This window comes from Eptatretus burgeri, chromosome 2 (genome assembly GCF_056783735.1).
Source record: "Eptatretus burgeri isolate ZD-2024b chromosome 2, Ebu_testis_v1, whole genome shotgun sequence".
In the NCBI taxonomy this organism is placed as follows: Eukaryota; Metazoa; Chordata; class Myxini; order Myxiniformes; family Myxinidae; genus Eptatretus; species Eptatretus burgeri.
In genome coordinates, this window is record NC_140962.1 from 50,141,446 (window position 1) to 50,150,264 (window position 8,819).

Here is an 8,819-nt window from a genome sequence, read left to right on the forward strand (position 1 = left end):
GGGCGGGTACTTTGCTAGTGCATACTAAGAAACCTCCAAGGAGTGCATGAATGAAAATTGGGTGTTTGGGTTAATTTAAACTCCCCTTTTGAAGATAATTTACGGCCTTATTTAATTATATCCTTTATCAGGCGCATCCTTGGCCACCTTTCTCTCATCCTCAGTTACCTCGCTCTCCCTTGATGGGGTCTTATTTCTCCATTTTTTTGGCCTGCTTGACAATGCCTTGACTTGGAACAGGCTGCAATGATTTCTTAACGATAAAGTTTTTTTTCTCACTCGTATTATTCATCACTCCCTCCCACCCCTATCCTCCTCTCTCCCAACCCTCTCCCTCTCTCTCTGACCACTCTCCCTCTTTCTCTCTCTCTCCAAAACCCTCTCCTCTTCTTTCCTCTCCCCTCTCTCTCTCCCTCCCTCTGACTCACACCCCTCCCCCTCCCCTTACTTCCCCACCCCTCCCCTCTGTCAAGTGGACTGTTAAGGACTGACAGTTGAGTTTTGAATTTTAAAATGTTTCTACATGGGGTGGCATGTACCAATCAGATTCGGAGTGAACCGACTGGAGGGGTGCAAAGGTTACTGCATTCGGGAGCATGCATGCATGCAGGCAGGCCTTTACCAGGTAGATAGCGTGGGTTTTAAATGCTCCTGCCTGGTTTTATTTAGAACCCGGTGGTGAAAAAGAAAATGTTGCTGTTTGGGTGCATTTCATCGCCCTTCCCTTCTCCACCCCACATGCTGCCCTACCTTCCCATCATGCTGCCTTCTCCTCCCCTTGTGCTGCCTTCCCTCCACCTCCCTTCAGACCACCTTCCCTTCCATTCACCTCACACCGCATTCTCTTCCCCTCACACTACCATACCGTCCTTTGTCCTCACTCTGCCTTCCATTGCATCACACTGCACTGCCTTCCTTCCACCTCCCCTCACACTTACCCCCTCCCCTCTTCACCCCCATGGACATCTCCCGGTGGTCTCCACATCCTGTATTAACGTGCTGTTTTAACATACCAAATTTCATTCAATCCTGTACTACCCCTACCCCCCCTCCATTCTCCACAAGTCTACTGCCAAACGCAAGTCAAAAACCCCTCACCTCATGCTTACCTCCTCTCAAACTCCTTTCCCTTCCCACAAAGGCAAAGGCGAGGCCTAGAAATAAACGAAACCCATGAGAATTACTGTTTAGAATTACCCACTAGAACCGTGTAGAAACCTATAGAACTACCCTTTGAATTACACTTTAAAACACTTTAGAATTATCCTTGAGAACCACGTAGAAAACGATAGAATTACCTTTAGAATTTCCTTTCAACCCTTGAGATTTGCCCTTTACAATTAACCTTTAGAATTACCCTTTGAATTACCCTTTAAAACACTTTTGAATTACCCATTAAAACCCTTTAGAATTATCCTTTAGAATTACCCTTTTGAATGACCCTTTAGCATTATCCTTCAGACTTACCCTTTAAACTCCTTTTGAATTCCCTTTTAAACTCTTCAGGAGTACCCTTTAAAATGATTTAGAATTACCCTTTAAACCCCTCCAGAATTATTCTTTAAAACCCCTTTGAAATTACCCTTTTGAAACCATTTAGAATTACCTTTTAAAACCCTTCAGAATGAACCCTTAGAATGATCCTTTAGAATTACCTTTTGGAATTAACTTTTAAAACCCTTTTTAATTCCTCCTAAAATCCTTTATAAATACCCTTTAAAACCAGTTAAAATTACCCTTAAAAACACTTCAGAATCTCCCCTTAGAATTACCCTTTCAAAGGATTTAGAATTATCCTCTAAAACCTTCTAGAATTATCCTTTAAAACCCTTTAGAATACCCCTTCAAATCCATTTAGAAATACCCTTTAAACCCCTCGAGAATTACTCTTTAAAACAGTTTAGAATTATGCTTTAAAATCATCCTTGAAAACCATTCAGAGTTACCCTTTAAAACCCTTCAGAATCACCCTTTAGAACCCTTTTAAATTCCCTTTCAAACACTTTAGATTTACGCTTTAAAACCATTCAGAATTACGCTTTTAAATGCTTCACAATCACCCTTTAAAACTCTTTAGAATTACGTTGTAAAATTACCCTCTAAAACTCTTTGGAATTATCCATTAAAACCCTTTAGAATCACCCTTTAAAACTATTTAGAATCATCCTTTAAAACCTTTCAAAATTATCCTTTAAACCCCTTTAGAATTACTCTTCAAATCCATTTAGAAATACCCTCTAAAAACCTTCAGAATCTCCCTTTAGAATTACCCTTTAAAACCATTTAGAATTATCCTTTAAAACCTTTTAGAATTACCCTTTAAAATTACGGTTTAGAATTATCCTTTAAGACCCCTTTGAATCCCCTTTAAAACCATTTAGAATTACCCATTAAAACCCTTCAGAATTACCCTTTAGAATTACCTTTTAAAATTCTTTAGAATTACCCTTTAAAACCCATCTGAATTACCCTTTAAAACCCTTCAGAATTATCCTTTAAAACCCTTCAGAATTACCCTTTAGAATTACACAATAAAACCCCTGAGAACGAGATGCTATTCATAGAATACGTACCCCGCGCAGTCTTCAGAAGGACTTGGTGTGAGCCAAATCTTTTGTTTTTCAAGGGTTTTTTTTTTCTTTGATCCAATATGGCTGCAGGACCACGTGACCAATGACATCATCTTTATCAAACCATATTTCTCATGGGCAGTTGATCAGTTAGTTAAATTTTGCATTGGGTGGTTAAGCAATTTCTCCTACGAAGATTTTCACAGATTTCCCCTTCGATCTATATGGCTGCCAGACGATGTGACACTGATGGTCATTTTAATGAAAATCCTGTTCAAATTTCAAGTCAATCAGATGAAAATTCAGGATTTCAGAAATTTGGCCTATGTTTACCTTTTGGCTTATGTTGACCTAAAAAAATAATTGCTGGTTGAATTCAGTGAGGTGATATGAAAATGTTGTTCAAATTTCAAGTCAATCGGATGAAAATTGACAAATTTAGAAATTTGGCCTCAGTTGACGTTTTGGTCTATGTTTACCTAAAAAGAGTGACCGTGATATCACATGGTCAATTTCCTCTGCTGAACGGTTTTTGATTTATGGTCTCATCAAAAGACAGACATGTACGACGTACGACATAGTACTGTATGTACGCTACTAATCGCTTAACTTTGCTTTTCGCTTCGCAAGAGCTGGGTATTTACCTTTTGGAATTACCCTTTAAAAAAAAAAATTTTTTGTATACCTGTCGAGGCTCGTATGAGAGCTAACACACAATGCACATCAAGGGGGGGGGGGTCATGAGACAGGAGGGGAGGGATTGGGAAGGATAAAACAGTGGGGAACAGAGACATTAGGAGATCTGTGGAAGGGAGAGGGATGGGACGGGGAACATGGGGAATAGCCAAACCCAAGAAGTATGACCATGATGAAGAGAAACTAAGAATTATAGAAACCGCAGCCAAACTTATTAAAAGTGATGTAAAATTAGTGAAGCAGCCACAGGAATTTTATCCAAGCTCAATTGAAATATCTTCTACTGACAAGGCTATGTCATCAATGGTAAGATGGTACCTGTGAACACTAACTTGAAGCCGCACCTATTCTGGAAGCCTTCAACTGTAATTGCAGAACTAACTGTAGTACACAGAGATGCTCATGTAGAAAATTTGGCCTAGAATGTTCTCCAGCATTTGGAGAATGTATAGGCCTACACTGCTCTAACACAATCCTGCCTGATCCAGAAAGTGATGCTGAGGATGTATTATAATGTTTAATTTGTGACTGTTTTTTTCAAGGTGTTGCTTACAAGTGACTTACTTGAAGTATTTAAAAATACTTATTTTTCTTCATTAGATATACATGTCAGCTCTTGATAGCACTAAATAGTGATTGTTATGAAGTTTTAACAAATAGTGTAGTCCTAATTTACTAGTTACATGTAGTATTGAAAAGAAAATGGCTACCCTGGAATTGGACTGTAAAGATTCACATGTACATATTACAAAATGTGTTGTATATTTGCTTTTAGTAACTTAGTACTTCTGGCTAGAATAGCTTTTTTAATTTGGTGTTTTTGCTATTTTAAATTCCATAGCAATAAATGGAGATAAACTATAACATATCAGCACCCAGGAGGATTCCAAACTTCTAAGCATAAACTAATTGTCTGATTTCTTTTATAGGAATATTGATTAGTGAAATTCCAGTTACAAAATAATTGTGTTTTATTTGTATAATGATTCATCATAGTATTTTATTTATGTTGGTAACTTTATATTCTTTAAATATGTTGAGGTTTTGCAGTACTATGACATGCCGAAATGGCCATTTGAAGGGAAGAATTTTGGAATATGTTAACCCTCCTTCAATCTTCAGTAAATTGGTTATAGGCTTGTAGCAAGGTATTATGTACACATTTAGGACACGGGGGACCAAAAAATGAAAGTCATTGTATGATTAAGTTTTGCATACCATTTGTTAGCCAACATCATGGGGATTCAGGATCTATTTGGGCAGAGCTTAATTCTTCCTCTTTCTATTGCTCTGACAGGGTCAAAGTTGGTTATCAATTATCTGTATCAAAGAACCACTCATGTCATTCTAAAATTGGTCTGATGGCTTAGATATGTATTGTACACTAATTGGAAACCACATATATGGAGAATACTTTGTTTACCTGATATTTGACCTTGAGTGAAGAGATCAAGGTCATATGAAATTAACAAATTGATCAAATTGATCAGTGTTCATTCAGGTCATAAATATAATATGCACATAAACTTAACCATAGAAATACATGCTGTGATGAACCAAACTAACATCTTAGGATTAAAAGTGCAGATTTCTTTAAAATGTTATGTACTTCCTCACGACCTTTGATGTTCTGTATACTGAACACAAACTGGCCTTTGGTATTGATATTTATAATCATAAGGCCATCTTGGTAAACTTATTCTATGGTTATAAAATCAAGCTTATAGCTACCAGTAATTTTGTAGCAGCTTGGTAAATGCAATTTGTTACGTACTTCCTAACATTTTTGACCCAATCATGGGTGTGAACCTAAAAACTGGTATGTAGTAATGATCCATGTTGAAACTTGCCATTTTAAATCATCACTTTATGCAGAAGTAAATTGCTATTTATGATGTTCTATCAGATGCATTTAAAATTTCTGGAATAAGATTTTGTAAGCTTCACTGTGACTGGGGGACATTTTGCAAAATCTGAGATTTTACACATTTGAAGGTGCCAAGATATGCAGAAGGTCATAAGAAATAAACTGTTTCGAGGAATTGTTCTATTCTTATGTATAATGAGATATATATCAAACAAAAAATGCATTTTCAACCATTTTGGACAACATATACAATCATACATGTAACCCATTTCTAAAAAATGAGCGATAAAAATGGAAAAAATAGCCTGTGTTTGGATAAAAAAAAAACATGCTTTGTAAGCAACTATATCCATAGGACCCATAGCAAAGTATCCATTTTCTGAAAGCACAAAAACTTGGACATTATATAACATTAAGATTGTTTATCTTATTAAAACTGGGTTCAATTTCTAAGCTTTCTCCTCATTTAGGACCACAGTGTACACAATACCATGCTCAAGCCTATATCTCACTAACTACATTACATATTGGCAAAATTTAAAAACTGTGACAGTCAGAAAACATGTATATAGATATTCAGACCAATTGCGGACCTACTTTGGAAATTAAAAAATTGTGAATTTAAAAATGTCAACATATATGTCTAAATTCGATAATTTTTAGTGATAGAAATGTTTTTCTTCCGTCATGATGTTAATTTTAGGTCTACATCATTACTTGTGGTGTTGTTTGAAAGGTAATTTTATTGTGAATCTACTGATATCTTAATATTGAGAATCGGCCAGTAATTTGTCATGATGTGGTCACGTTACGAAATTCTCCCCTTATATTTTGGCTGTCAATTTTTTTCTTCAATGTCACCTTAAACAGAGGTCAAAATGAAGCTGTTCCAATGCCTCGATTTAAGGTGACTTTTAGTACGTCATTCTATGATATATTTGGAATGAAAAAAAAACTTGAATGATTACTATTGCAATTTGCGGTGGGTTTGACCCTAAAATGGCCTTTTTTGACCGGTCTAAGAAGGGGGTTGTTGGCGGACCTTGAGCGACCTGCAGAAATGTGGTGGGGACAAATCGCAGAGAGAGCAGGGGGGCGAGGCTGGAGAAGAGACGGTAGAAGACAGAAAGACCACCGACCAACCTGCGGTGATTGAGTGAGAGGCCCAAAGACTCAACGTCATTGCGGGAGATGCCAATGATCCTAAATGCCTTGGTTTTTACAGCGTGAAGCCAAGAAAGGTGGGAGGCAGGAGCACCAGCCCAGAGAGGAGAGCAGTACTCCATCAGGCTGCAGAAAAAAGCTTTGTAAGTGGTCAGGAGCTCAGGTGGGCCGAGGAAGGACTTTGCACGACGGAGGATTCCCAGTCGGCGACTGGCTTTGGAGGCGAGGTTTGAAATGTGGCTTTCCCAGGAAAGGTCATGGCAGATCGTGAGACTCAGAAGCTTGAAAGAAAGGACTTTTCCAGAGGATTGTTGAGAAAGTGGATGGGGGGGGTTTTCTAAACGGTCCTTTCGAAGAGACATAGTGAGAGTGAGATTTGTCCGGATTGAAAGACATGTTCCACGTGTTGGACCAGTTTCTGATTTTATCCAGATCAGCAGTGAGTGAAGAAGCTGCTGCTTGCCAGTCTGAGGGATGACAGATGGTACGGCAGAGGGTGGAGTCATCACCAAAGAGATATAGAGGATTTTCCACAGAGTCGGAGAGATCATTGATGAAAAACAGAAAAAGAACAGGGCCCAGAACGCTACCTTGAGGAACTCCAGCCTGGACAGGAAGGGGGGGGGGGATGAAAGATGAAAGGACAGGAAGGGGGAAAGAACATTTAGGGCCACACTGTGACTGCGACAGGAGAGGAAGTCTGCGAGCCATGAGTGGATATGGCCTTGGATACCATAGGAAGAGAGTTTGGTGAGCAGGGCAGGGTGCCAGACTGTGTCAAAAGCACGTGATATGTCCAGGGATACGGCTCTGATTTCCTGTCTGGCATTGAGGACCTCCATCCATTGTTGGGAGAGCAGAAGCAGCATATCCAGGGTAGAGTGACCTGGTCTGAAACCAAATTGATGATCAGAAATCAAGCCATTGAAGAAGAGGCAGGATTTCATGTCTGAAGCGATGATGGATTCCATAACCTTGCTGATGATTGGGAGAAGGCTGATTGGTCTGTCATTGCAGGGATCTGTTTTTGCACCTTTTTGTGCAGGGCAGTGATGTTTGCTGATTTCCAAGGAGATGGCAGATGGCCTTGAGCAAGTGAGAGGGGGAATAGAACAGAGAGAGGGTGAGCAAGAGCAGAAGAGCAGGCTTTGAGGTCACATGGGCTGATGCCGTCTGGACCGGTTGCAGACTCTGAGTCGAGGTTTGACAGCAAACTCTCCACCTTGTCAGGAGAAAAGGACACAGAGTCCAGGGACAGTTGGGTGCGACTGGGTAAGGTGGGTAGAGAAAGTGATGGGTTTTGGACACAAGATTTAGCTGCAAACCGAGTTTAGGCATTCAGCTTTTTCACGTGCGGTATCAGCAGTGCTGCCATTTGAGGTGAGGGAGGGGATGGAGGGGGAACATACACCAGAAACAGATTTGATTAGATGCCACCAGGATTTTGAGGAGGGAGAGAGGTTTGAGAGTTCAGACTTGAGATGAGAAAGATGTTGTTTTCTGGCTCTCCTGAGGGTAGATACACACTTGTTCCGAGCTTTATGGAAGGAACTGAGATTGCCCTCAGTTGGGTTTGCTTTCCATGAGGCAAAGGCAAGTCGTTTCAGGACAACTGCCTCACCACAAGCTTCAGTGAACCAAGGGCGGGAGGAAGGGTAGGACAACTGAAGACGAGAGGGGATAAATCTGTGCATGAGGGAGAGCAAGTTTCTTTGAAAGAATTCCCAGGATGAGTTGATGTTGGAGAAAGTTGCGATAGGAGACCAGTCTATAAGTTTGAAGGCTGCTTGGAGACCCTGCCAGTCGGCTTGAGTGAAATGCCAGACTCGACGGCGGTGAGGTGGTTCTCTGATAATAGCCAGAGAGATGTCCACTTTGACAATGACATGGTCAGAATAACCAATTGGAGCAGAGGAAGAGCTGCAGATATGGTCAGAGAAATTTGTCAAAATCAGATCCAGAAGAGATGGAGTACCATTGGTTGAGATCCAGGTGAGGAAGTTGACCGATTGAGTCAGTCCCAATGAGTCGCAGAAAGCTTTTGCTGAGGTGCCATGACAGGTGAGAGAGGTACCCACACCGAGCCAACTGGCATGATGACAATTGAAGTCGCCACATATGAGGAAGAGAGATTTTGGATGAGAAGAAAGAAGTTGGTCCATGTTTTCAGATAGTGAGGTGTAGATGGAGTCATCGCTGTTAGGTGGACGGTACAGTACACATATAAACATGAGGTGGGACTGGAGGGGAAGCCGTAGCCAGAGGTATTCCTGGGGGTGTGGGGGAGTGAGGGCAGTGCATGGAGAGTGAGGAATAGAGTCTTTGATGAAGAGAGCAACTCCTCCACCAGGACGAGGCTTAGGTCATACCGGAGGAGGGAGTAACCAGGGAGAGATACTTGGGAGTCAGACACGTCTTGGGGGAGGAAAGTTTATGTTCGGCAGATTATGTCTGGTTTGTCAGTGGCAACCTGTATGGAAAGATCTGAAAGGTTTGAGCGAAGGCCCCGGATATTTGAGGTC